Genomic DNA, 26,580 nt, shown 5'->3' with positions numbered 1-26,580 from the left:
AGAGCAGTGAGAGCCTGGCAGGGCCTGCAGGGCCCCCTGCAGCCTCTTCTTCTCCCACCTTTGGGCAGGGATGGGGCAGCGCCAGCTGGCACCAAAGAGGCACCAGGCGCGGGGAGCTACGGGGGCTTGCCGGCCCCAGGGACCATGTGTCCGTACGTCCTGCGGGAGCTGGCAGTTTGGGGGTAGATGGGCACAGGGCTGTGCCTGTGTGCCTGAAGGGGCACACGTAGCCCTGCTGGGAGCAAGGTTTCATCTGGGAACTCACAGCCAAGCGACGGATGCAGGTGTCTTTGGTGACTTCCTTGCACCACAGGCAGAGCGGCAAGTCTTCCATCATGATGTTTAAAACCCTCTTCAAGGTCTGCGGCATGGCCAGGATCACCTCCCACATGGCCAGGTCAGTGCTGCAAGCCCAGAATCCTCTGTCAGTGAGGCTGCCTCAGCCGCAGGGCCACAAACTGGGCCAGCCCCAGAGGACCCAGGCTGTCCTGCAGCCCCTGTGACTTGGGGAGCACTGAGGGCCCAGCCTGGGCAGGCAGGAGGGGGCTGAGCTGGTGTTCCCTGGGGGCAGGGGGACTCTGGGCTGCCTTGGACAGCTGGGCTGCTGCAGCCCTGGCTGGCCCAGTAGGGCTGGAACACATTGGTGGGAAGGAGGGCTGTGCTCCTTGGGGATGTCCTGCCCTTTGCCATTGGTGTGGCAAGCAGAGAGTCTCCAGGTGCATCTCCCGACGCGGAACAAGCCCTCAAGGATGTTAAGGCCAGGACCTGTCACGTGGCGGAGAGAACTGCAGCAGGTTCTTGACTTCTTCCCTGGGCATCATTTTGGTCAGCCTGAGAAGCAGGGAGTCCAGGCACTGCCGCGCCGATGCCGTGTGGATGCTGCCCAGGTTTCTCCTGATGCACTCCATGATCTTTGGCACCTTGGGGGACAAAGTGGGAATGGTGTTGCCAGCAGACCGCAGCCATTGCCACAGCTGCCACTCAAACTTTGGCCCCTTCCATTGCTCTCTGCTGGCTTCAGGTGGCTTCTGGAGCGCAAGAGACCCCGATGTGCGAGGGAGGCAGGGAAGGAGAGAGGAACCACGCCTGGAAGAGCTCAAGGGCAGGGCCATGGCCACAGGCCACTTACATCTTTCAGCCAGTAGAAAGGGACCTCCAAGGCTGCGTCCAGCACGCTGCAGGCCCCCTGCTTGTCATGGATGCTGGAGTCTTGTAAAGCTTCCAGGGCTGTGAGGATGATGTGCAGCCTCTCAGCAGGGAAGAGATGTCCTCCAAACCACTGTGGGAAGAAGGAGGAGCGAAGACATGCCTCACTGAGTGTCCCAAGGGTGCTGCTTAGCTGAGCAGCAAGGGCAGCTCTGGAGAGAGGGCCCTTGGGGGAAGGGGTGAGGATGGGGCATATGGGGCCAGAGTGCTGGCCCTGCAGGTAACCAGGGCTTGCTGGTGGCCAGGAGGGCTGGAGCTGCTGCCGGGACACAGGGGAGCAGCCTTCGCATAGCCCCAGCCTGGGGACAAGAGGAACCCTCTCAGCAGGGCGAGTGAGGCCGTGCCAGCCCCACCAGTTCTGGACCCCTTTGCTCACACGAGATGCCTGCTGATGCTGCGGACAAGATCCCCAGCAAGGCCAGAGCTCATTACCTTGGCAATTTCACACGGAGTTGATGTTGTAGAAAATGGAAGTTTTGCATACTCCAATTTCTTGTGTCTCACTGCATAATTTACCATGTCCGTTCTCAATATGCATTCTAAACAGGGGGAAACAGCGAAGAGTCAGTAGGGAAGAGCATCTTTGCCAACAAGCTTGCCAAATGGTGAAAAGCACTTTCACTAGGAATGGCTGAGGAGGGAGGCTCAGACCCCCGGCGAGGAGAGTGGTGGGCAGGGATGTAAAGCACAAGGTGAGGAGTGCTGGGAGCAAGAGGGACCTCAGGGATGATGCAGAAGGAGGAGAAGCAATGGCGTTGGGTGCCGTGGGGGTAGCAGCGTGTCACAGACCCCCTTCTGCTCGGGGTCAGGATGTGCAGGAAGCCCCCTGACACCTGCCTTTAAGACGGCAGGGAGCAAACAGTCAGGGAGCATTCTGGAGGGCGTCACCATCCCTGGTGATGCACGGCTGGCTCTGCTGTTCACTCCTCGGGGAAGATGCGGTTTGGGAAGTGCTCATCGATCGATGGCTTAGACTGGGGGACACCACAAAACAGCGTGGTAGGTGATCTGGGGAGGGTTGGGAAGGACAGCAGCAGAGAACTGCTCCTGGACGGCAGGTGAGCGTCTAGCTTCTGCGGAAAACGATAGCCAGAATGCTGCGGGAAGCTGCTGTGAGGAGCAGAGGAGGCCAGGGAACCTGGCAGAATTCCGTGGGCAGCCTCCACCAAGCACAAAAACAATCCTTCACAATACTCACAGAATCACAGAATTTCTAGGTTGGAAGAGACCTCAAGATCATCGAGTCCAACCTCTAACCTAACACTAACAGTCCCCACTAAACTCGGGGAAAACAAGTAGACATATCAGTAGATGTTTTTGTGCAGACGGACGCTGTCCACCACACCTTCTTACCTCTTCCTTTTCTGATGATGTTGTATATGTGAGAAAGAGTTTCTAAAGCTGTGAATCTGATGGAATCTTTGTCACCGGTGAAAATGAAGAGGATGCCCAGCAGCTGTCCCAGGATGGGGATGTAGAGCTCTGTGGGCTCATCATCGCTATAGTTTTCATAGTCATCTGTGATCTGGGTGAGGAAGGGAGGAGAGACAAAGGGCTTAGTGGAGGCAGAGCCGGTCCCTGAGAGAGCACGGCCTGGGAAGGGAAGAGCAGGGGCGAAGGAGGGACGAAGACCCTCGATTCACGGTTCTGAGGCACTCACGTGCATCGAGGCTTGCCTCACAGGCACCCCTGAGTGGCAGGATGCTCTGGGATGCAGGAAAGGGTGAAGGGTTCGTTGTGCCTTACCTCGGCCTCAAAATACAAGAGGATGAAAGCACTCAGCCTCTCAATCATCCTCACAGCTCTCTCACACACAGCTGGGTTTTTGGAGTGGGCAAAGTGCAGCAGCGCCTGCGAGGAGAGAAGTTGCTGGGTTGACAGTGGTCTGCAAATGAGACCTGAGAGGATTCTTTGGAAATTCTTTGCAAATGCCAAACCTTCAACATATTCTCCAACTCTGAGCTGAAACTGGTGTTGGGACAGTTGCGTACGAAGGCCTCCAGCATGGTGTCCATGGCTTTCATAGTCTGCAGGGAGGACAGAAGAGCATCGAATTATTTCTGTGGCCCTCCTCACCCCCAGGAGCTGGCTCTGAGCCCCTCTGAAGTTCAGGGGTGTCTTTGGGGCTAAAAAGCCACTGTGTGCAGACCTCCTGCAGCACAAGATCAGGTCGGGGAAGGGGCGAGGCTGGGAAAGCAAATCTGGGCCCCGGCCCTGCACTGGTCTCTGGTTGTGTCAGCACGGGGAAGCAAGGCAGCAGCTCAGCAGGACTGGGGGTGCCGGTACCTCACCCAGCACATACCTCAGTGAAGAGCGCTCCTTCTGTCTCTGGCACATCTGACTCGGGAGGCAGAAAGAAGATGCTCTTACAGCACACACGCAGGAGTCTCTTCTTTTTGCCATGCAGTACTATTGGCACGGTCTTGCTGAAGAAAAGAGAGAGAGGAGCCTGTTGGACGCAGTGCCTCGAGGCTTATGAAGGAGGACACGGACCTCCCTTGGCCAGGCATCCCTGGGAGGGACGGGCAGCCTCCCTGCCAGCTTCAGGGCCACCAGGACATTGCCACCAGGGGCTGGGCACGCACCTGAGGAGGGCGACAGTCTCCATGGCCTTCTGCCGGAATGCTGTGCGCAAGCTGTCCATGGGCTCCTTTTCCAGCAGCGCCTGCAGAGCACAAGCAGGATGAGACCTTGGAGCCGCCGGCACCCAGCAGCAGCAGAGCCAGCGCTGCCCCAGCCCTCGCCTCCCAGGGGGCTGGTGCCGGGGGGCCTTGCCCCTTCCCCAACCCGCTGCGCATCCTCTCACCATGATGTTCTCCACCAGCTTATGTTTGCTGCAGAAGCCATGCAAGTTCATTGGCACACCCCTCTCTGTGACACATGTGCACAGATCGCAGATTTTGCTGAGGAACAGCATCTTCTGCTCCTCGTCGTCCTGGCAGCCACAAAGACACCAACAGAGCATTAGGGGGACACCCACGGCCAGCAGGACCAAAGCCTTGAGGGGTCTGGGGCTGTGTGGGACCCCTGGAGGGCAGCGCCAGGAGCACAGCTGTGATGCAAGCGGCTGCCATTACCTTTTCTGTGCCTCTGACATACGCCCTGATGAATTCCACGGCCTTGTCTCTGCACAGTTTCCATGCCTTACCTGGAAAGGAGGAAAGCAAAGAGTGCTGCAGAGAGGGGCTGAATGCAGGGGTGAGGAGAGGAAGGGCCCCAGCCCCAGAAGGCCGTGGGGAGGCCGCGGGGATGCCCAGAGGCTGCAGCAGCTCCGCTGGGAAGAGAGGCTGAGGGAGCTGGGCTTGTGGAGCCTGGAGAAGGCTGCGGGGGGACCTCGCTGCGGCCTCCCCGTGCCCAAAGGGGCCTCCAGGAAAGCTGGGGGGGGATCTTCATCATGGACTGCAGCGACAGGACAAGGGGTGACGGCCTTAACCTCAAAGAGGGCAGGTTTCTTTCGGACAGGCAGGGATTTCTCTCCTTCACGCCCAGGGCAGTGAGGCCTTGGCGCAGGCTGCGGTGCCCCCTCCCTGGCACTGCCCACGGCCAGGCTGGGTGGGCTTTGGGCAGCCTGGGCTGGGGGGAAGCATCGTGATCGCCGAGGTCCCCCCCAGCCCAAAGCGTCCTGGCATTCTGTGGTGCTGCGGAGGAAGCTCGGCCCCGTCAGCCCAAGCGCCGCTTTACCCAGGGAAGGAGTCCTGGAGTCAGGCAGGGGTCTCTGTGTCCCCAACCCTCCCCACCCCATCCCTAAGACTCACTGCGATCCAGCAGCTGCGACTTCTTCTTGCTGTCCTCTACCGGGTGGCTGCCCGCTGCCTGAGCAATGGCCTCTGCCGGGCTGCTGTCCTCTTCCGACAAAAAGGCCTCGACTGGGGTTCTTTCCACTGCCAGCAAGCTGTCCTCTGCTGGCCGGTTGCTGCCCCTAGAAGACCAGGTCTCCTGCCAGGCCAGCCTGGGCTGCCTGGGGGGCATGCCTCCCTCCTCATCCCCTTCAGAAGCAGCCTCTGGAGTGGGAGAGTTCCCAAATAGAAACCGGCGGCTCCTCCGGGCGGGCGGTTGCGGCATTGTGGGACGTGGGCTATGCTCGGGGACTCCTCGAAGGCCCTGTGCTCCTGCCCTGTCCGTCACTGCCGTGCACCGACACTGAGGGTCCGAGCCACGGCTGCGCTCTTATAAGGCGGAGCCCTGGGGTGTCACCAAGTGACGTCACAATGGGTGCCACTGTGACACGCGCCTGGGCTGGGTGGGCACCCATTGTGACGTCACTTGGTGACACCCCAGGGTGCTGCCTGACGCGAGCGCAGCCGTGGCTCGGACCCTCAGGCCCTGCTTCCCAGGACGTGGCTGAACACCGCTCGTTGATGGGAAGTAGAGAATAATTTTTTTTTCCCTCTCTCCGTGCTCCCGCGCGGACTGATTGTTTCTTTTGTTTCTTTTTTTTTTTCCTCCCCATTCCCTTTCCATTTAATTAAACCTTTCTCATCTCAAACCTCGAGTTCTCTGTGTTGTATTTTCTCCCCCTTCCTCTTTGAGGAGAGGGGCAGTGAGAGAGCGGTTGTGGTGGAGCTCGGCTGCCCACCTGAGTGAGACCACCACACTTTGTCCCAGCAGCTGCGGTGCCTTGTGAGGGGCTGGGGCTGGGGTGGCCGTGCCCAGAGCCCTGCAGCAGCCTGTGGAGGGCATTGCCCTGGGGCCAGCCCAGCCTGGGCTGCTGGGCTGGGCTGGGCTGGAGAGAGGGCAGGGTGGTGGGGAGAGGTGGGCAGGGGCCGGGCTGGGCTGGGCAGTGCCCGGCAGAGCACTTTGTTGACTTTGATGACTTTCACCTATTTCTTTGAGGACTGTAGACACCCGTCTCTGTTCACCACCTTGCTCTCATCCCAGCATTTCCATCATTTCACCAGTGTCTCATCAACCCTCCCCAGCTGCTCCTTCTCACACAAAGCCATGCTCTGATCACAGACGCTCTTTGGGTGACCTCTGGCAACGCAGCACGACACTCTGAGGGACAGTTCTTCCTCCTCGTGGCCAGCACCAACATTCCAAAGTGCACTTTGTGGCAGTTTTTTCTCTCCTACTCTTTTCTACTACAAAAGAAAGCTCCATCAGGGTGGAACCCCCTCCTAAAGTAGGCATCCCAATCCATCAGGCTCCTTGCGGCCTGTCAGCCAACCAGACAGAAGTCACCGCACCAGCATCTTCCAAGCCATGGGCCTGCTGCTGTCCAGTCATGGACTCAAGCAGAAGGGACAGGACAACCCATATGTGGGCCTTCTTTCTGCATGGGTCCTCCTGGGTATGTAGGCAGAGGGGATCCCACAGTCAGCATGCCAGCCAGGTGCCTTTTGCTGGCCTACCAGGGCCACTGGCAGATGTCAGCCGAAAAGTACCGATCCCAGCTCTAAGTCAAGGGTGACCTGCCACCTACAGACAGAAGTGACCTCTCAGTCCCTTTCTGTGACATGTTCCTGCTGCTGCCCTATCTTCTGCAGGGACAGAAGTGACCTTACCGTCACTGCCACAGTCACATTGCTCCTGCTGGTGCAGGACTTCCTGAGGCAGAGCTGAGCTCATCAGAGCATTCTCCCCTGTCTCCTCCTTGTGGCCCACAATCTGATGAGATCCATGGCCCCTCACATTCAGCTTTGAGTGCCATGACTGCAGAGCAACCTCATGGTTCCTGCCCTGTCCCAAGGGATGACGGGCCTAAAGTTAAGGCTTAGTAGAGGGGCTGAAGGTGAGGAGGTTAATGCACAGGAACAGGGGTTTTGGGTGTTAGGTGTTCATGTATATGACTAGGGACTAGGGCCCACCTTACTGGGTTAAAGATTAAGCAAAGTTTGAATGGGAATGTTTTGGTATTCTTATGTGGGTATCAGGTCTGTGTTTAGGGTATGGACAAGCTTTGTGGTTTAGGGTTTTGTTTAGGTCTCTCAGGCAGTTTCCTAGGGTTAAAAAGAGCATTTTAATGCTAGTGTTAAGGTCAGGGATCAGAGTGATTAAGAGAGTAAAAACAAGGGGAAGGGGCTATGTGATGAATTTTGGCTTCAAGGGATGCGTTGAGGTCAGGCATTAGAGTAGTGGATTCCTGACAGTGTGTACAGTAGCATTTAGGTTTAAGGATTAATGTTGCTGGTTAAAATAGGGCAAGGTCTTTACATGACTCTTTTAAGTCAGTGCTACAGCAGAATCAACATTGCCTGAACCTTCTAGCCTCCCAGAAATCATTGATTCCTGCTGGCCTCTTCTCTCTCCCAAATCTCACATTTCTCCTGGCCAGGCTTCTTCTGACCTCCCCATATCAGTCATCTTCTTAGGGGTAGTTTTCTGATGGCTTTCATGATCTCACAGTGTCTGTCTTACCTCTGTTGGCTACTCCTTTCTTAAGACAGACGCAGCACCGAAGCCAGGATGGAAAAGAACATAAAGGCTGCAGGAACACCCTGCACAATGTGCCCTGCAGCTCCGTACCACGCTAAAAATTTGTTTCCTGCCTCCAGCTTTTGGATATAGAATGGCTCCTATGCAGCCAGGGTAACTTTTTCCAGGCCCTCGTGCATGGTTCAGTTTACCCCAGGCATCTTGGAGGCAGTGGCCCCCTCTGTGTTGAAAACTGAAAGCAGTCCTGAAGGATGACTTCAGGCAAAAGCTGACACCTCTGACATGACAAGCCCTATCCAAGACCTCTTCCTTTATGGGGCCTACCAGGTACTCGGAAAGAGCGGATCTCACAAACTACAGGCACAGCAAGTGCCTTCTGCTTGCCTTTCAGGTACTTTTGCAGATATGAGCCTAATGGCATAGATCCCAGCCGGGAGTCAAGGGATGAGCTGCCAGCTATTTCTCCAAGAAGCCACCTCAAAGGCCATTTAACAGCCATTCACTTCCTGCTGGACTTAGAATTTCTGAGGCACCACCGCCTCATAATATCATACCTACAAAACACCCCCTTTTTGGCCTAGGACCTGCCCAGGTAGAAGTGATCTGATTGTGATCCTTCAAGCCCATGGCACTGCTGCTGGGCTCCCAGACCCTCTGATGCATGTGAACCAGTTCCGTGCCAGTTCTGGGAGGTGCTAGGGCAGGTGGGACCTTGCAGGCAATGTTCCAGCCCCATGACTGTTGTTGGTCTCTCAGCTCCTTGCACACAGCAAAGATCACTCTGACATGCAGATGTTGTGTGCCTGAAGCTGGCCTAGAAGACACTCTGGGAAGCGCCCTCCCAGCCCCTGCCCCAGCCCGAGCTGGCGGTGCTGCTCTGCAGAGCAAGGGGGCTGTGGTGCCCAGGGCACGGGGACACTCTGCAGGGCCATGCTGGGCAGGCTGGGAGGCAGACCCAGCTCATGGGGTCACTGTCATTGCCCAAGGCTGCAAGGAATCAGTCACCAGCCTCCTTTGCTGGGGCTACTGCGTGTCCTGGGGCTGCAGAGCTCTCCTCTGCCTGTTGGCAGCAGCTTGAGCACTTGAGCTCTGCTAAATTCACCTTGCACAGGCTCATGCTCTGCGGGCTCCACCTGTTTTATGGGCTCATGCTGCTCCGGCCAATACCCTGGACTCTGCTGGCAGATGCTAATTCCCTCTGCAAGAAACATTAACCTGCCAGCAGTCCCAGCACAGCCCCACAACAGCACTGGCACCAAGCTCCAGGAGCAGCCGGGCCTGGCCCCACCAGCAGGAGAGGGCGGCAGAGGCAAGAGAGCAGCTTGGCATGCCCCAAGCGCTGGTGCTCCCTGGCTGTGCTGCTGGAATGGGACTCTTTTCCTCTGCAAATGGGCACTGCCCCAGCAGAGCCAGACCAGGTCTCAGAGGAAGGACATCAGACAAAGAAGGCAGTGTAGGCTGTTTTATTTCGTTAAAAGTTCACAGAGACCATAATTCCACATGGACAGAGACTCAGTACATACACTAAACACACGTACAGAATTGGGAGTGGGACAAAAATGACATTTTATTGGGCAACCTAACCTGAAAAAAACAAAACAAAACAAAACAAAACAAAACACAAAACTAAGTAATACCAGTACTAAAAATACACACTCACACACACAAAAACAACAAAAAAGGGAATATAGGTTGTTCTGTGTAAGTGATATTCTGAGTAATCTGCAGAAACAGACTGTGAAATTATTGCTTCCGAAGCAAATCAAGTCATCAGTTTCCACAAGGCATTCTTGAGGTCCTTGTTCCTCATGCTGTAGATGAAGGGGTTCACTGCTGGAGCCACCACCGAGAATAGAGCGGCCACCAACAGGTCCAGGGAGGGAGAGGAGATGGAGGGGGGCTTCAGGTAGGCAAACATGCCAGTGCTGACAGTCAGAGAGACCACAACCAGATGAGGGAGGCACGTGGAAAAGGCTTTGTGCTGGTCCTTCTCAGAGGGAATCCTCAGCACAGCCCTGAAAATCCGTATATAGGACAACATAATGAAAACAAAACAAGCAAAGATTAAAGAAAGAGTAAATAAGAGTACAGCAACTTCCCTGAGGTAGGCATCTGAGCAGGAGAGCTTGAGGATCTGGGGGATCTCACAGAAGAACTGGGCCACTGCATTTCCAAGGCAGAGGGACAGGGAAAATGTATTGGCTGTGTGCAGGACAGCACTGAGAAAGCCACTGCCCCAGGCAGCTGCTGCCATCTGGGCACAAGCTCTGCTGCCCAGGAGGCTCCCGTAGTGCAGGGGCTTGCAGATGGCAACGTAGCGGTCGTAGGCCATGACGGTGAGGAGGGAATACTCTGCTCCAACCAAGAAGACAAAAAAGAAGACCTGTGCAGCACACCCGTGGTAAGAGATGGCCCTGGTGTCCCAGAGGGCATTGGCCATGCCTTTGGGCAGAGTGGTGGAGATGCAGCCCAGGTCGAGAAGGGCGAGGTTGAGGAGGAAGAAGTACATGGGGGTGTGGAGGCGGTGGTCGCAGGCTACGGCGGTGAGGATGAGGCCGTTGCCCAGGAGGGCAGCCAGGGAGATGCCCAGGAAGAGCACGAAGTGCAGGAGCCGCAGCTCGCGCGTGTCTGCGAATGCCAGCAGGAGGAACTCGCTCACAGAGCTGCTGTTGGGCATTTGCTGACTTTGGACACAGGTATCTTTGAAGAGGAGAAAAAAAAATAGAACAGACTTCAATGAGGAAAACCTATTTCATCTCCTGGAAAGCCCGCAGCTTTCTGCAGCTCTCTTGCTTGAGCTCTGGGTGGTGCTGGCTGCGTGTGACACTGGGAGCAGGGGCTGCTGTGGGCTCCAGAGGAGTCCTTCCTGCTGTGCAGCAGGAGGGAAGCAGGACCATGGGGGAAACTCAAGTGCAGTCCACTTGTCAGATCAATGAGCCATGCAGTCTTTTTGCAAACAACTCATCCGACCACACTGTAGAGCAAGAGAGATTTTATTTGCTGTATTTTCTTATAATTCCCCCTGTAATGCTTAGGACACCGATCATACTCGTGTTACGCTGAGAAAAAAACGGAGACAGCTGAGAGCAGAGAAGCCCCAGTCCGAGTGAGGCTGGACAGAATCCTTACCTTGGCCCTGGGGGCCTGAGCAGGATCTCAGCTCTTCCCCCCTAGCCAGGGCTGCCGAGGCCTCACTCCAGCTGCCCACAGACAGACATCCAGCAGCACGGACATGGCCTTAGCAAGGAGGTGTCTTCTCCTTGGGACGCCTGCATGCCACAAGGATGCCACGAGAGAGCTGCATCCTGCTGGAGAGCAGCCTGAAGCCCAGGAAAACACCCCACAGACAGGTGAATATCCACACGCTGGGGTATTCCAGTATCCCAGGCACACAACCTGCTGTACCTAGAGGATTCTTGGCCACTCTGTTCCTGCTGATCTTGGCCAAACTCTTCTTTCCCCCGCCTGTGCTCACAGACCCCATCCCATGCGGCTGTGCTCAGCGCTGCCCTGCAGCACCCTGCCACCACCAGGGCCCTGCCAAGGGGCACCTCCATGCAGCAGGAGCTATGGGGCAGCTGACAGAGAGCCCTGCATCACCAGCAGGGTGTTCGAGGCTTCTAGGGTGTCAGGGGCACCTGGCTTAGGCCACTCCAAGGGGCTTCTGCCAGACTTCCTCACCTCGCAGTGCAATCCAGCAGGACTCTCACAGCCTACTGCATTGCCCACCGCCCTCCCAGAAACAAGACCCTTCCAGGAGCTGCAGCTGCATGGCCCTGCAGCCAGAGACTTACCTTGTCAAGGGCTGTGCAGGTTTCTCCTGCAGGCAGCTCTCAGCACCCTCCCACTCCCAACTGCCTCCAACCCCTCTCTCCTCTCCTCTCCTCTCCCCATGGGGGTCAGAGCCCCCAGCCCTTCTGCGCTGTGCAGAGGAGCTGCTCCTGGGCAGAGCTGTCTCTCTGCACCAGGGCCCTCTTGCCAGGAGCTCTCCCTGTCCCAGGAGCCCAGCCCAGATCAGCAGCAGAGGCATTGGAATCAGCCCTCTGGGGGCTTTGGCGATGAGCCCATGAACCTCAGGCACTGAGAGTGCGTTGAAGAAATCTCTCAAGAAATCCAAGGCAGATGCAAGTTTCCTGCAGTGTCCCCCTGAGGGGGGACTCTGCTGGCACTGACACAGCCTCCCTTGGAGCTCATTAGAGCAGAACACTGGAGGCAGTGAGGACAGGTAGACAAATGTGAAGGTGACACTGATGTATTGAAAAACAGGCTTTGACCCCAGGCTCCTGGGAAGGGAGATCCTTTCCCTTCACACAGGAGCTCAGGGCTCTTCCTGGGCAGTAGGAGATGGGGATGTCCATGGCCCAGTGCAGGAGAAGGGTACGACTCCTGCCTGGTTCATGGCTGGTGAGGAGGCAATGAGACCCTGGTGCTTTAACAAGAAGCTGCCTCCTCATAGGCCTCGCTGTCGGAGACAAGAGCCCTAGCCATTGACACACAGACCTCAGGCCTGTTGGGACTTTCAGCCTTTCCAGTGTGCTTGCTCCTCTCCACACCAGGCTGTCCAAGAGATTCACAGACCTGCACCTCTTTCCCTGCTGGCTGTGTGGTGTCTCATCAGATCGGAGCCGAGCATGGTAACTTACATTTTCTTGGTGGCCATGCTCCTCATAAGGCAGCTCTGTAGGAAGTTGGCCTGGTTCCTGGTGAGCTCCTGGTGAGCTCGTATGGCATCCCTCGTGGTGCCCAGGCCCTCCTCCTCCTGGGCACTGCTCACTCAGCAGGGTCCCAGTCTGCCCTGATGTGTGGGGTTCCTCTTCCTCTGGTGCAGGATGAGGCTTTTCTTCTTGTAAATGTCAAGAGGTTTCTGTAGGCAAAATCCTGCAGTTTCTCAAGGTTCCCCTGGACCTTGAATGCTCCATTCTTTCATCTGTTAATTTCTGCAGGAAGATGGCTCCCCCTGATTGTGCTGTCTCTCACAAGATAGCATCAATGAGGTGTTAGTAGATATTGTGGACAGTAGAGGAGTAACCAGTTGAACAGAATTGCAGCACAGACTCACAGAAGGCTGGTGGATGGAAGGCTGCCAGATTCCACCTTTTCTGTGCTTCTCATGTACGCTGTCATTTTGTCTGAAGCTGTGTCCTAAATGTTGTTAGGGTGGGCAAGGACAAAATTGGAAGGGCCAGACCCTAGCGGAGATCAATCTATCTATTGCTGTCAGAGACAATAAGAAAGGTTTTTATAATGAAAGGAGAGCAGAGGGGAAGGGAGGGGAGGGGAGGGGAGGGAAAAGAGAATCTTCATCCTTTATTGGATGTGGGAAAACAGAATTAGAAGAGATGTGGAAAAGGCTGAGGTACTTAATGCATTCTTTACCTCAGTGTTTAGCAGCAAGACCAGTTGTTCCCCTAGTACTCAGCCCTCTGAGCTAGTAGATAAGGACCTTCAGCAGAATGAAGCTCTCATGAGGAAATGTTGAGAAAACTGCTACTGCACTCAGATGTGCACAAGTCTAGGGGGCTAGATGGCATCCACCCGTTGTTACTGAGGGAGCTGGCTGAAGTGCTCTCCAAGCTGCTTTCCATCACTGACCAGCAGTCCTGGCTATCAGGGGAGGTCCCAGTCACCCGGTGACTAGCAAACGTGACGTCTGTCTACAAGAAGGGCCGGAAGGAGGATCCGGGGAACTACAGGCCTGTCAGTCTGATCTTGGTGCTGGGGAAGCTCATGGAGCAGATTGTCTTGAGTACCATCCCGCAACGCTTCCAGGACAAGCAGGTGAGCAGGCCCAGTCATCATGAGTTTATCAACGCCAGGTCCTGCTTGGCAAATCTGATCCCCTTTGAAGATAAGGTTATGCTTTCAGTGGACAAGGGGAAGGCTGTGGACGTGGTCTACCTAGACCTCAGTAAGGCTTTTGAAACCATTTCCCACAGCATTCTCCCAGAGGAACTGGCGGCTCAAGGCCTGGATGGATGTATGCATCAATGGGTCGAAAACTGTCTGGGTGGCCAGGTCCAAATTGCTGTGGTGAATGGAGCTAAATGCAGCTGGAGGCCAGTCACTAGTGGTGTCCCACTGGGCCCAGTACTGGGGCCACTTCTTTTCAATATCTCCATCAGTGATCTGGACAAGGGGATCAAGTGCACCCTCAGTGAGTTTGCAGATGACACCTAGTTCAGAGAGAGTGTTGATCTCCTTGAGGGTAGGAAGGCTCTGCAGAGGGAAATGGATAGGCTGCACCCATGGGCTGAGGCCAACTGGATGAAGTTCAACAAGGCAAAGTGCCGGGTCCTGCACTTGGGCACAACAACCCCATGTAATGCCACAAGCTGGGGGAAGAGTGCGTGGAAAGCCGCCCAGCAGAAAGGCTCCTGGGGATATTGGTAGATAGTCAGCTGAATATGAGCCAGCAGTAACTAGGGGTAATGGTTTTAAACTGCAAGAGGGTAGATCCGGATTAGATATTAGAAAGTTGTTTACTCAGAGAATGATTAGGCACGGGAACAGGCTGCCCAGAGAAGCTGTGGCTGCCTCATCTCTGGAAGCAGGGCCAGGTTGGATGGGGCTTTCAGCAACCTGGTCTAGCGGAAGATGTCTCTGCCCATGGCAGGAGAGTTGGAATTATGTGATCTTTAAGGTCCTTTCCTACCCAAACTGCTCTGTGATTCTGTAAATACGAAAGGCAGCAACATACCAGCTACTAGGAAGAAAAATGAACTCTATCGCAGCCAAAACTAGGACAATATCCACCCCTAATTCCATACCATATACGTCATGCTTAGGTCCAACACTTTTCAATTAATCACCGCCACCTTTCCTGTCTTTTGATTGTTGTCTCTCTCCGTGCTACCCCAGCCCGAGAGACAACATCACTTGGCTGCCTGGACGTCTGCTCCCCAAGCAGGGACACCAGAGACAGACACACCGTGTCTAGCTCAAGTGCCAATTTATTGCTGCGTAGCATAGCTTCTTATACACATGACTGCCCCAGATCCCCGTGACCCTTTGCCCCACCCACGGTCCCTCCCAATCCTCCCCCCCACATTGATGTGCACACAAAAATATCATGCCCTTACTCTGTTGGTGTCTGTAACAATAACAATAACAACCTACTCCTTTTGTGTCTTTTTTTTTTTGTCTTTTTTTTTTTTTTTTCTCCCAGTTCTCTCCTTCATTGCATTGGATAAATAGATCTGCAGTACTGAGCTGCCTCCTGGGTCAAACCACTGCAAGTCTTTTTGGTGCCTAGCATGGAGCACAAAGGTTGAGATGACAAATCGGACCAGAGCATTTTAAAAGTAAATTGTTATAAGCAATAGATCAGTTTAACAGTTGCTTTAACAGTTGCTGATCACAATGTTGATCTTTTTGATCTTGGGGCTGTTGTGCTTGTTTTCAGAATTGTGTTGTATAGCACATCACTAACTGTCTGTCTTCCATGTCATGCTGTTCATCAATTCTGGGGGCTGGTTTAAGGTTACTGTTTTGATGTATGGGATAACACTGACTTATGACAGGATAAAATTATTGCCACCTCTGTACCTCGGGAACCATCTCTTCATCTCTTAGAAACTATTAATAGTTACATTATTTTACACTTTTTGCCTTTTCTCCTGTGCAGGGTGGGGCAGGAGGTGGGGGGATGGAACTGGTGTGGACAGTGGGGGACGTTTCTCCCCACTTCTTCACTCTCCCTTTCTTCTTCTCCTCCGGGCTAATTACAATAGCTCTTGAAAGCTTTGAATATCCGTGGGATGGCCGAACCAGCATGTTTCTGTTGTCCCATCTCCTAAATGTGATTCAGGTTTTGTATAATTTTAAACAACTACTTAAGCATGCCATCCAGAGATCTTTCCAGAGGCAGGAGAGTTAGGAGTGGCAGGGACTGTGTGAGGATATGGGCAGGAACCTAGAGCAGTGGGCACCTCCAGTGCTTTGGAGCTTCACCTCTGAGAATGTGCAGAATCCTAGAAAAAACTGTGAAATGCTTGAAAACTGCGTGTGATCACCCTGGCATTTCCAAAGAGACACAAATTACTGGAATGTGCTGGGGCTTGACCTGTGCTTAACAAGCCACAGGCAACACGTCTCCGACCCCTGGGACTTTTCCTGCAGGCACACGCCAGTCCCTGTGGCAGGCCCATCAGCCACTCCAACTTCTCCTGGACAGATGCTCCATTCTGTCAGTTGTTAATTTCTGTAGGCAGATGACTCACCCTGATTGTGCTGTCTCTCACAAGATAACAGCAACAGGAGTTGCAGGACGCTTTAGAGAATACGGCAGTAAGCAGTTGAACGGAATTACAGCATAGACTCAGGTAAGGGCAGGGGATGTAAAGCTGCCACGTTCCACCTTTTCTGTGCTTTTTTTCCATCCATTTTTTCGTTTGGTGTGGAGCTCAGTCCTCCATGTCTTGAAGCTGTGCAGGGACAAAATCAGAATGGCCAAATCCTAACTGGAGCTCTATCTGACTATTACTAACAAAAAGAGTAATTATATATATATATATATATATATATATATATACACATATATATACACATAACAAGAGCATTAAGGAGCATCTCCATTCTGAATTGGATGTGAGGGGAATGATAGTGACATAGAACCATAGAAGACATGAGGAAAAGGCTGAGGTACTTAATTCCTTCGTTGCCTCAGTTTTTAGCAGCAAGGCCAGTTGTTCCCCTGGTACTCAGCCTCCAGAGCTGGTAGATAGGTACAGGGAGCAGAATGAAACACTCATAATGCAGGAGGAAATAGTTAGAGAACTGCTACTCCACTTAGATATACACACATCTATGGGGCAGAATTGGATCCACCTGTCACTACTGAGGGAGCTGGCAGAATCACTTGCCAACCTGCAACCATCATTGATCAGCAGTCGTGGCTATCAGGGGAGGCTGCGGTCAACTGGCGACTAGCAAATGTGACGTCTGTCTACAGGAAGGGCTGGAAGGGGGAGTCGGGGACCTACGGATCTGTTATTCTGTCCACGATGCTGGGAAAGCTCATGGATCAGATTATCCGGAGTACCATCACACAACACATTTCCCCCTGTACTCGGCTCTGGTGAGGCCGCACCTCGAGTACTGTGTTCAGTTTTGGGCCCCTCGCTACAAGAAGGACATCGAGGTGCTTGAGCGGGTCCAAAGAAGGGCGACGAAGCTGGTGAGGGGCCTGGAGAACAAGTCCTACGAGGAGCAGCTGAGGGAGCTGGGCTTGTTCAGCCTGGAGAAGAGGAGGCTCAGGGGCGACCTTATCGCTCTTTACAGATACCTTAAAGGAGGCTGTAGTGAGGTGGGGGTTGGCCTGTTCTCCCACGTGCCTGGTGACAGGACGAGGGGGAATGGGCTAAAGTTGCGCCAGGGGAGTTTTAGGTTGGATCTTAGGAAGAACTTTACCGAAAGGGTTGTTAGACACTGGAACAGGCTGCCCAGGGAAGTGGTGGAGTCACCATCCCTGGAAGTCTTTAAAAGACGTTTAGATGTAGAGCTTAGGGATATGGTTTAGTGGGGACTGTTGGCGTTAGGTCAGAGGTTGGACTCGATGATCTTGAGGTCTCTTCCAACCTAGAAATTCTGTGATTCTGTGATTCTGTAACACTGAAAGAACAGTCGGGTGATCAGGCCATTTCAGTAGGTGGTTATCAAAGAGAGGTCCTGCTTGACAAATCTGATCTCCTTCTAAGACAAGGCAATGTGCTCAGTGGACGAAGGAATGGCTGTGGATGTGGTCTACCTAACCCTCCGTAAGGCTTTCGACACCTTTTCTCACAGAATTCTCCCGGAGAAACTGGCTGCTCAAGGCTTGGGCGCATGTATGCTTACCGTTGCGTCCCGCATGTTCGTGGGAAACCCGGTGCTAAATCATTTGTAGACGACCTGATTCTGGGTCAGGGTTCCGTACGTAGCAGAGCAGCTCCCTCGCTGCGATCTATTGAGAGTCAGCCCTTGACACGAGTTTTTGTCACTTTTCGCCCTTGCCACCACCGGGCGGAGGAGGGAAAGGCAAGGGGATGCGGTTGTCACGCGCAGACCTGCGCCTGCCTGCCGTTCACTCGTTCCCCCCTCGGGGGAGAACACTCTCGCTTTTCTCCCTCTTTTCCCTCTTACCCTCTTCCCATCACACGGCCCCACTTCCCCGCTCCACGCGGCATGGATTGGGTCTCTCTCCCGTCTCCTTCCCCGTTTTTTTTCCTCCCCCCCCCCCCTTGCCGGGTCTGGGTTGACCTGGCGGCTCCGGCTCTCTGTTGGAGAGGGTCCAGAGGAGGGCGACGAAGATGGTGAAGGGCCTAGAGGGGAAGACATATGAGGAGCGGCTGAGGGCGCTGGGCCTGTTCAGCCTGGAGAAGAGGAGGCTGAGGGGGGACCTCATCGCAGTCTACAACTTCCTTGCGAGGGGGAGTGGAGAGGCAGGTGACCTATTCTCCGTAATCACCAGTGATAGGACCCGTGGGAAAGGTGTTAAGCTGAGGCAGGGGAAGTTTGGGCTGCACATCAGGAAGAGGTTCTTCACCAAGAGGGTGGTCGCACACTGGAGCAGGCTTCCCAGTGAAGTAGTCACTGCACCAAGCCTGTCTGAATTGAAGAAGCGATTGGACTGTGCACTTAGTCACATGGTCTAAACTTTTGGGTAGACCTGTGCGGTGCCAGCAGTTGGACTTGAACGTTATGGGTCCCTTCCAACTCGGGAGATTCTACGATTCTACGATTATTTCTTCATTATCTCTAATTCAGGAACGTGTGCAATAGTGCAAAGCCACCTACAAATTCCTTTCCCACACAAGACCCACAAGGATCATTGAGTCAAACGCCAGGCTCCACACAGAACCACCCATTATCGGAGGATGTTAGAGCGTTGTGCAAACGCTTGACTTGACTTGACTTCCAGCAGGCTTGGAGCCATGCCCAATGCCCTGGGCAGCTTGTCCCAGTGCCCGACCACCCTTTCAGTGAAAAACCTTTTCCTAACACCCAGCCTCTGCCTCCCCTGTCCCAGCTCCGTGCCGTTCTCTCGGGTCCTGTCACTGTCCCCAGAGAGCAGAGCTCAGCACCTGCCTGTGGTGCAGTTGCCTGAAGTAACTAGGAAAATAAAACTAACATTCACATCTTAAAGAAAATGCACAGCATTGAAAAGGCTTTCAGGGTAGGGCGTAGCTGCATTACCTGAGCATTCCCTAGGCTTCCAACCTTAGATGCTGGGTAGGGCGTAGCTGCATTACCTGAGCATTCCCTAGGCTTCCAACCTTAGATGCTATTGCGCTGGGGGAACCTGGTGTGCTAGCTCTAAGGAACAGCACGGAGCATAGAGTGGAGTGGAGACACCACGGCTAGGCTCTGTGACCAGGTGCGGACTCGATTGTTCCTGTGCACGCTGAGACCGATAAGCTGCACTTTTTGCTACCCTGAGCCAACGACCTGTCATGTTTTGACAAATGCTGTATTCTAATGTACTTTTGCTCATTATTGTGGTGGTTTTACCGTGCTGGGCAGCTAAACCCCACAACCGCTCTCTCACTCCCCCTCCTTTAGATGAGGAGGGGGAGAAATAAAGCAAAGAACAACTCACGGGTTGAGATAAGGATAATTTAATTAAAGGGAAATAACTAAGAACAACTCACGGGTTGAGATAAGGATAATTTAATTAAAGGGAAATAACTATAATAATTAAATCAAGACTACTATGAACTGAAAATTTAACTAAGGGGAAATAAAAGGGAAAGGGGAAAAGGGAGGGGAAAAGGAAAAATAAAAAGAAGGGAGGAAAACAAACCAACAAAATAAATGAAAGCTATATGGAAGTGCAGAGGAAAGAAATTACTCTCTACTTCCCACAAATGAGCGATGATTGACCGCGTCCTTGAAGCAAGGCCTCAACGCACGCAGCCAGTGTTCCAGAGGAGGACCGACGTCTTCTCAACGAGAGCCCACCCCTCCCCTCTTCTTCCTGTTTCCACCTTTTATTGCTGAGTGTGACATCACATGGTATGGAATATCCCTTTGATCGGTTTAGGTCAGCTGCCCTAGTGATGTTTCTCTCCTCACTTTTTGCCCACCCCCTAGGAGGGTTAGAGAAAGGCCCGATGCTGTGCCACTGCTGCTCAGCAGTAGACACAACACTGGTGTGATAACACTGCTGTTCCAGCTACAAGTCCAGAGTACGGCACTGTATGGGCTGCTGCCGGGAAAGTTAACATTCCAGCCAGACCCAGTACAATTATAATATCATTAAAATGCCAAAACACACCTCCATCCCAAAAGCTCCCTGCTTCCAAGGTGCGACCACCCCTCTCTGAGCATGTGCTCTGAATTTCTCAGAGCCTACTACTTTAAACAGAGACAAGAAACCTTTTCACCAATCCTAACTAAAATATGCTTGACTAGAGTCACTCAAGCTCCACCTCATAAATTGGCCTAAGAGAGAGGGTGTGTCAGGGAAGATACCATTGTTAGGGAAGGTACCATCATTAGGGAAGATACCACCATCAGGGGAGATGCCATCCCAAGGGAATACACCATCCTGAGGACCTCCTGACTCCTGGGATCAGTCGACGGGCTGAGCCTCTCTTCTCGCCCATTGGGACGCCTTTGGGTGAGATTTGAACACTAGGTTATATCGTGTGTCTCTGCGGAAACTTAGGAATCTCTATAGAGTCTTTGTGCCTTGTAACGCGTTCATTTCCAGGCTGCGCACCTGTGCCACCTCTGTATTTCATACATGCGTTATTGGTGAATCCGTGATTGTGATAGTTCAGGACCCTGAATCTGACCGGACCCGTAACGGTTAATCGGCTACACCCCTTTCTGCAAGGCTGCTCTTCAGCCTCTTCTGCTGGCCCTAAGTGGAACCCTGGGGAACCCCACTAGGGACTGGTCAACAGCCTGATGCAACCCCATTTCTGTAACCCCTTGAGCCCAACCCATCAGCCAACTTTTCACCCTAAACCGCATGTATTTATCTAGCTGTACAATGGACATTTTGTCCAGAAGGATACTGAGAGAAACAGTACTGAAAACTTGATGGAAATCCAAAACCTGGCATCCCTTGCTCAACTAGACGGGTGATGCTGTCATAAAAGGAAATTAAGTTTGTTAAACAGGACTTTCCCCTCATGAACCTGGGTGGGCTGTGATCAACGACTGCGTTGTCTTTCCGGTGTTCTTCAGTAATGCCCAGAAGAGTTTCTCCGTATTTTTACTAGGCTCTGAAGAGAGACTGGCGGGTCTGTAATTATTGGGCTCTTCTTTCTTGCCCTTCTTGAAACCTGTCACAATGATTGCCAGCCTACAGTCAACTTGGACCTCTCTGGGCTCCCAAGACCATTGAAAAATAATTGAGAGAGGTCTCACAAGGACATTAGTCGGCCCTCTGAGAACCCTGGAATGAATCCCCTCAGGCCCCGTAGACTCATATGCATCCAGTGTGGGTTTGGCTAGGAGGTTTTTGTTACCGCACTCATGGCCCCCCAACTCTGGGCCCCTTGGGTCCCAGAGCCCATCATTGCTCTTGAAGACAGAGGCAGAAGAGACATTAAATGGCTCTGCTTCGCCTATGTCTGTGTTTGTGAGGTGACCATCCTCAGCAAGTAACGGACCAATGTTTCCTCTAGCCCTCCTTTAGCAGTTCACATCTTCAATACACATATTAATGTATATATCTGCGTTGTTGCCCACACTACTAGCCAGCGTCACCCCTGAGCTTTGCCTGCACGAATTTTCTCCCAACAGAGGCAAACAGCACCTCTGTAGCCCTGCCATGTCACACGACCTCGCTTCCAGTGGCCACACGCTTTCTTTTTGCACTTAAGCTCTAGAAGAAGATCCCTGCTCAGCCAAGCTGGCCTCCTGCCCCGCCTGCTTGACTTCCAACATTTTGGAATCGCCTGCTCCTGTGCTCTTAGGAGGTCGTGCTTAAAAAGATGGACCCCGATACCTTCCAAAACAGCTTCTCAGGGGATCTTCCGAACTAGTTCCCTGAGCAGCCTGAACTCTGCCCTCCCCGTGTCCAAAGTTCACAGAATTGGAGGGGTTGGAAGGGACCTCAAGAGATCATTGGGTCCAACCCCCCTGCCAAAAGCAGGCGTACTGGCAGTTTTCCTCCAATCGCCAAAGATTTTTAAATGTGAAGTGTCAATAGAGAGCTATTTGTGTTTGTATGTTCTTTCTTTGAAGTCTCTGCTGTCTGGGGGTTTCAGAACAACTGCTAACAACTAGTAACTGTTATGACTTCTGAATGGGACACTATGCAAGCCCCTGATATCTGGCCAGGCGGCCAGGAGATTAAGGAGAAGAAAGAAGCTGAAGGATGGCTAGAAGACAAAACTTGCAGGGAACGCTGTGTAAGCTTTTGACATGCTGCCAAGGAGTACAAAGGGGAAGGACAAGAAAAAAAAACTGAGAGGAAGACTACGAGCCTTCAGCATGAAAGACCCCCAGAGACCCCCAGGGGGACCACCAGAGACTGATGCGCATGCTCCAGTAGGAGGGTTTGGATCCCGGAAGCTAATTATAATAACCCATTTTTTTTAGGAGTAGTAATGAATATGTATCAGCCTAGGAGCATAAAAATCAGCTGCTTGATGTAACTGGTGTGCGTCCTGGTGGAGCAGAGACTCCCGGCGCACCCAGCGCTGTTTGCTTACCTCTATTCCTTTAATAAATTGTAAACTTTGATTATAATCCTATTTTGAAGACTGAGCCATTTATAACACAAGCAACAGGTCTAGGATGGCACCTTTCCTTGTTGTCTCCCTCAGTAGCTGTACCAAGGAGTTGTCATCAAGGTGTGTGAGGAATCTCCTGGACCTGCTTGTATCAGCTGTGTGGTCTTCCCAGTTAACGTCTGGCAAGTTGAAGTCCCCCATCAGGACAAGGGCAGTTGAGCTAAGAGAGGTCTCTCTTAGTTGCTTAGCGAATAATTCATTGGTATCGCAAACACCCACTGCAACATCCAAGTGATTGGTTTCTCCCTTAATCCTTATCCAGAAGCTCTCGGCCACGTCCTTGTGCCAGCCCCTTGCCTCGCCTGCCCTGCCTATCCTTCCTGAAGAGCCCATACCCGTTCATCACAGCACACCAAGTCTCGCTTGTTCTGGGATGGAGCTGAAGCTTCCAGCTCCTCCTGCTTGTCCCTCATGCTGGGTGCATCGGTGCAGAAACATTCCAAATGTGCTCCAGTGTACCCAGCGTGGCATGGAGCAGGCCGAAGGATCTCGCTAGCGCACACTCCCTCCCATTTTGGTGTGCCACTTAGAAGATTCTGTCAGGACAGAACAATAATGGATGATGCTCAGAGGGCCTTACGGGGCAAGTGAGCTTTCCAGAAACACCTTTTACCCTGATCTCCTGGGAGGCAGCAGACTTCTCCATGGGTTGGGTCAGGCCGGCATATGCGGCCCTCTGTTCTGCTCAGAAGGGAGTCACTTATGACAGTAACCCTTCTCTTCTTCTTGATGGAGGTGGTCGTGATACTGGGGAAGGCTGACTTGCCCTAGAAAACCCCTCCAACCTGGATGGACCTTCATGCACATCATCGTTTGTGTGTCCATTACTTCCAGAGTCTGTTGTTTCAGGGCACCTGAAAGGAAGGTGAGGTAGGCAAGGAGGGGTTCGCCTGCTGCCCCGAGCAGATCTAAACTTCCATCCCTTCGTCACTGAGATGCACTCCTTCTGCCTGATGGCCAGAGGGTAGGGGATCCTCCATTTCCTCTGCTGTGTCTGCCTGACGCATCTGTCCCAGGGCTGGCACAGTACAGTTCAACCTTCTCCGACTCCCTGGTGCTCCTCAGCCTGCCCACCTCCTCCCGAAGCTCTGCCAGGAGGCTGAGCAGTTCTTCTACCTGGGCGCACCTGCCACAGGATGGGATGTCAGGAAGAATTTCTTCATGCAAAGGGTGGAACCGGCTGCCCAGGGCACTGCTGGAGTCCCAGGCCTGGAGCTATTAAAGAAATGCGTGGACTTGGCACTAAGGGCCGTGGTTTTGTGGTGGGCCTGGTGGTGTTAGCTGACGCTTGGACTTGAGCTGAAGGCCCTTTTCCAAGCGCAAGGGTTCTGTGACTCTTTCACTGGTTGAGTAGGCGCCATGCAGTCACCGGGCCCAGGGAAAAGACGTCCTTGGTGGCCTCCAAGTTAGCTCAGCGTCATGGCACCGAGTCACTGTGAAGGAGCTGCTGGAATAACGAGACAACAACCTAGTTCTATTAAAATATATATTGCTCTTTTGAGGACTGCTGCGGGGCTAGCAGCAACACAGCAGTGGAAATCTCCGTCCTGACATTGCCTTATGCCTTGACATCAGGATCAGGGTGGTTTGAACTGCCAGGGAACGGTTCCGGGTCGTTCTCTGAAGGCTGGAGGACTGCAAAAAAAATAAGAGCAGAGATGAAAACCCACTCCTTGCAGAGATCCCCAGGCATCCCCTGCAGAGCATGCCAGCCCCACTCGACTCTTCCCCAGGCCAGGAGGAGCAGGAGGGACAAAGGAATCCGTTGAAAGCTGCTGCTCAGCAATGTCCCAAATGCAGCCACCAGTCCTTCCCCACCTGCGCACCACAGGTCAAGTGGGGCACCTTCACAAGCTGGTTCCCTCACCACCTGCCTCCATCCCTTGGGAGGATTCACACACTCCAGGAATCTCCTGGACTCTTTCCTCTCGCTATTGTGCTTCCCCATGAGAGCAAGGGCTAGCAATCGTGACCCTGCTCCTAGCTGCTTGTAGGCTGTCTCATCTCCCTCTTCGTCCTGGTTGCGTGCTCTACAACAGGCTCCCACCTTCTGTCAGCCTTACTGCCCTTTCCCCTGACTCTTCCTCAGGGACACTCAACCCTTTCAGCGGCACTGCCCAGCTCCAGGCTGGGAGGCCATTCCCTGACACCACAGGCTACCCCGTCTCCTCTCCCTCGTTCCTATGGCTGCATTGCTCCTCCGCCCCGAAGCATTTCCCTGGAGCAGGGCAAGGCACGGGGGCCTCTGCCGCTGTCCCCCCAGCCCTAGCACACCCCCCACTGCCCTCACCCACCGCTGAGGATTTCATCCAGCTTCTCCTCGCTCTGGTCCTCGCAGTAGCGCGCAGCAAGACCTAGACACAGAGATCCCATCAGAGCCCCGCTCCCCAGCACGCTCCCAGCAGCGCAGCCCCTGGCCTGGCCAGCCAGGCTGTGCCCCCTCCTGCACCCTGGAGCAAGGGCCCAGTCGGGGGGCTCTGGGGGCAACAGGGCAGTGCCTGGGGCTGCCAGAGGCTGCCCCAAGAGGGACCCAGGGGCTGGGCTCACCAATGAATCTGACGGCCTCAAGTCGCAAGTTGGTCTGAGTGTCCTGCAGGTAGGGCTGGCTCTGCTGCAGGTATTCTTCTACTCTGCCTCTGTCCTGCTGCAGCTGGAGAGAGAGAGAACGCAGGGTCACGGGGCTTGCACACCCTCTCCAGGGTCTCCTCCAGCATCCTGGGGGCAGGGAGGTCAGAGGGGCCTCCAGAAGAGCCCCCTGGGGCTCTGTGCTGGCAGGAAGGGAGCGAGGATGCGGCTGCAGGCAGCGGGCTCTGGCCGGGCGCGTTTGCCCAGCTGGGGCAAACCAATGTGGGTCCTTACCAAGCACTCTCCAATCCTCCACGTCTGTTCTGTCTGGGCCAAGCGCTTGAGCTCCTTGCATCGCAGAAACTCTGCAGCCACGGCAAGAGCTTCCCCAGAGGCCTGCGGAGCAGCAGAGGTTGGGAGGTAGCAGCACAGCCTTGGGAAGGAGACCCTCTGTCCCCTCCTCTTGGCAGGGCTGCGAGCCTTTCCCAGCGCGTTATGGGAGGCTGTGGTGGGGGGCAGCGTGCACTGGGTTCAGTGGCCAAGGCAAGGCCACGGGACAGCCACCATCGGAGGCAGCTCATGCTGCCGGCCAGAGATCCCCCAGAGCAACCCTGTGGCATCAGCACACCCTTGCCCACATAACTGCTCAGCTCTGAGATCTGTACCTTTGCTACGCTCTCACTCTGGTCTCTCATGTGAAAGTAGAGTGGGAGAAGGCTCCTGTGAACCGTCCTCTTCATTTCCTTCTTCCTTTGCCACAGCACAGCCTCCACCACGGCTTGGAAGAGGCAGATGGAGTGCTCCCGCACCTGGCTGGACGCCTGGCAGGGAGGAGGACAGGAGGAATTTCAGCATTAGCGTGGCCGATGTGAAGGGAGCTCCCAGCACTGTGAGATGCTTCAGCGCTGGATCCTTCCCAGAGGAGCTGCTCAGGGGCAGCTGCAAGGCCTGGTGCCCGTGAAGGGCAACGCAATCGGTTGCCATCGCAGGCTGCCCGCCAGCCACCCCACTTTCGCCACCAGCCGCACCAGCCATGCCCAAGCAGAGCTCCCCAGTGTTATAAGTTGCCCCCTTAATTAATTTTCAGAGAGCATTGCATTAATAATAGAAAGGAAGTTATTGAGTAAGCAACAGCAAGCAAAACAGCGTTGGGCGGCAACGGAGTCTCGGCTCCACCAACGGCACGCACCTCACCCCCCCCAGGGTCCCTTTTTATATCTTGGTAATTCCGGGATTACGCAGCACATCCTGGTATATTCTGCGACTGCGCGCACTGTTGCTAGGGGGTCGTCTCTGTCCCTCTGGTGGTCGTGAAGATGAAGGCCGTAGTCTTCCTCGGCGTTGTGGTTCAACTTCTTTTTTTAGTTGGTCATGTTGGCCCAGCGTGAGACAGGAAGGCAAGATGTTGATACACTAGTTTAACAACTTATCAGGAGATGGTTACATGAGCTTTGCAGCAGGGTCTTTGAACGAAAGAGGCAACTGAGATGCAGAAGGAGAGAAGGGGAGGGGGTTCTCTTTTTTGTTACATTAAGCAAAAGAATTTTCATAGTGTCTAGCCAAGTATTATACAGCTCCTTACTTCAGCAGGGAGCTTTTGCAACTCCTGCTCCTCAAACGGAACTCCTTGTTTTTATAATACAAAAGACAATGAACAAACATTTATTGTGTATTACATGGTGAGGCCGCCCCTCAGGTGCTGTGC

General features: G+C 53.8%; 1 protein-coding gene and 1 long non-coding RNA gene across 2 annotated transcripts in view; both read left to right on the top strand.

The window, feature by feature from the left end:
• Positions 1-26,580, top strand: part of LOC113840667 (latent-transforming growth factor beta-binding protein 4-like) — a 57,185-nt gene that overhangs the window by 5,922 nt on the left and 24,683 nt on the right.
• LOC140000250 (uncharacterized) lies at positions 19,202-22,271 on the top strand. The gene is made up of 2 exons (XR_011805442.1): positions 19,202-19,572; positions 21,316-22,271. It is a non-coding gene; the product is annotated as an uncharacterized lncRNA (long non-coding RNA).

The sequence above is a fragment of the Anas platyrhynchos genome, chromosome 33 (assembly GCF_047663525.1).
Source record: "Anas platyrhynchos isolate ZD024472 breed Pekin duck chromosome 33, IASCAAS_PekinDuck_T2T, whole genome shotgun sequence".
In the NCBI taxonomy this organism is placed as follows: Eukaryota; Metazoa; Chordata; class Aves; order Anseriformes; family Anatidae; genus Anas; species Anas platyrhynchos.
Note: the sequence above shows the minus strand (reverse complement) of the source record. Positions and strands in the feature narration are given on the sequence as shown.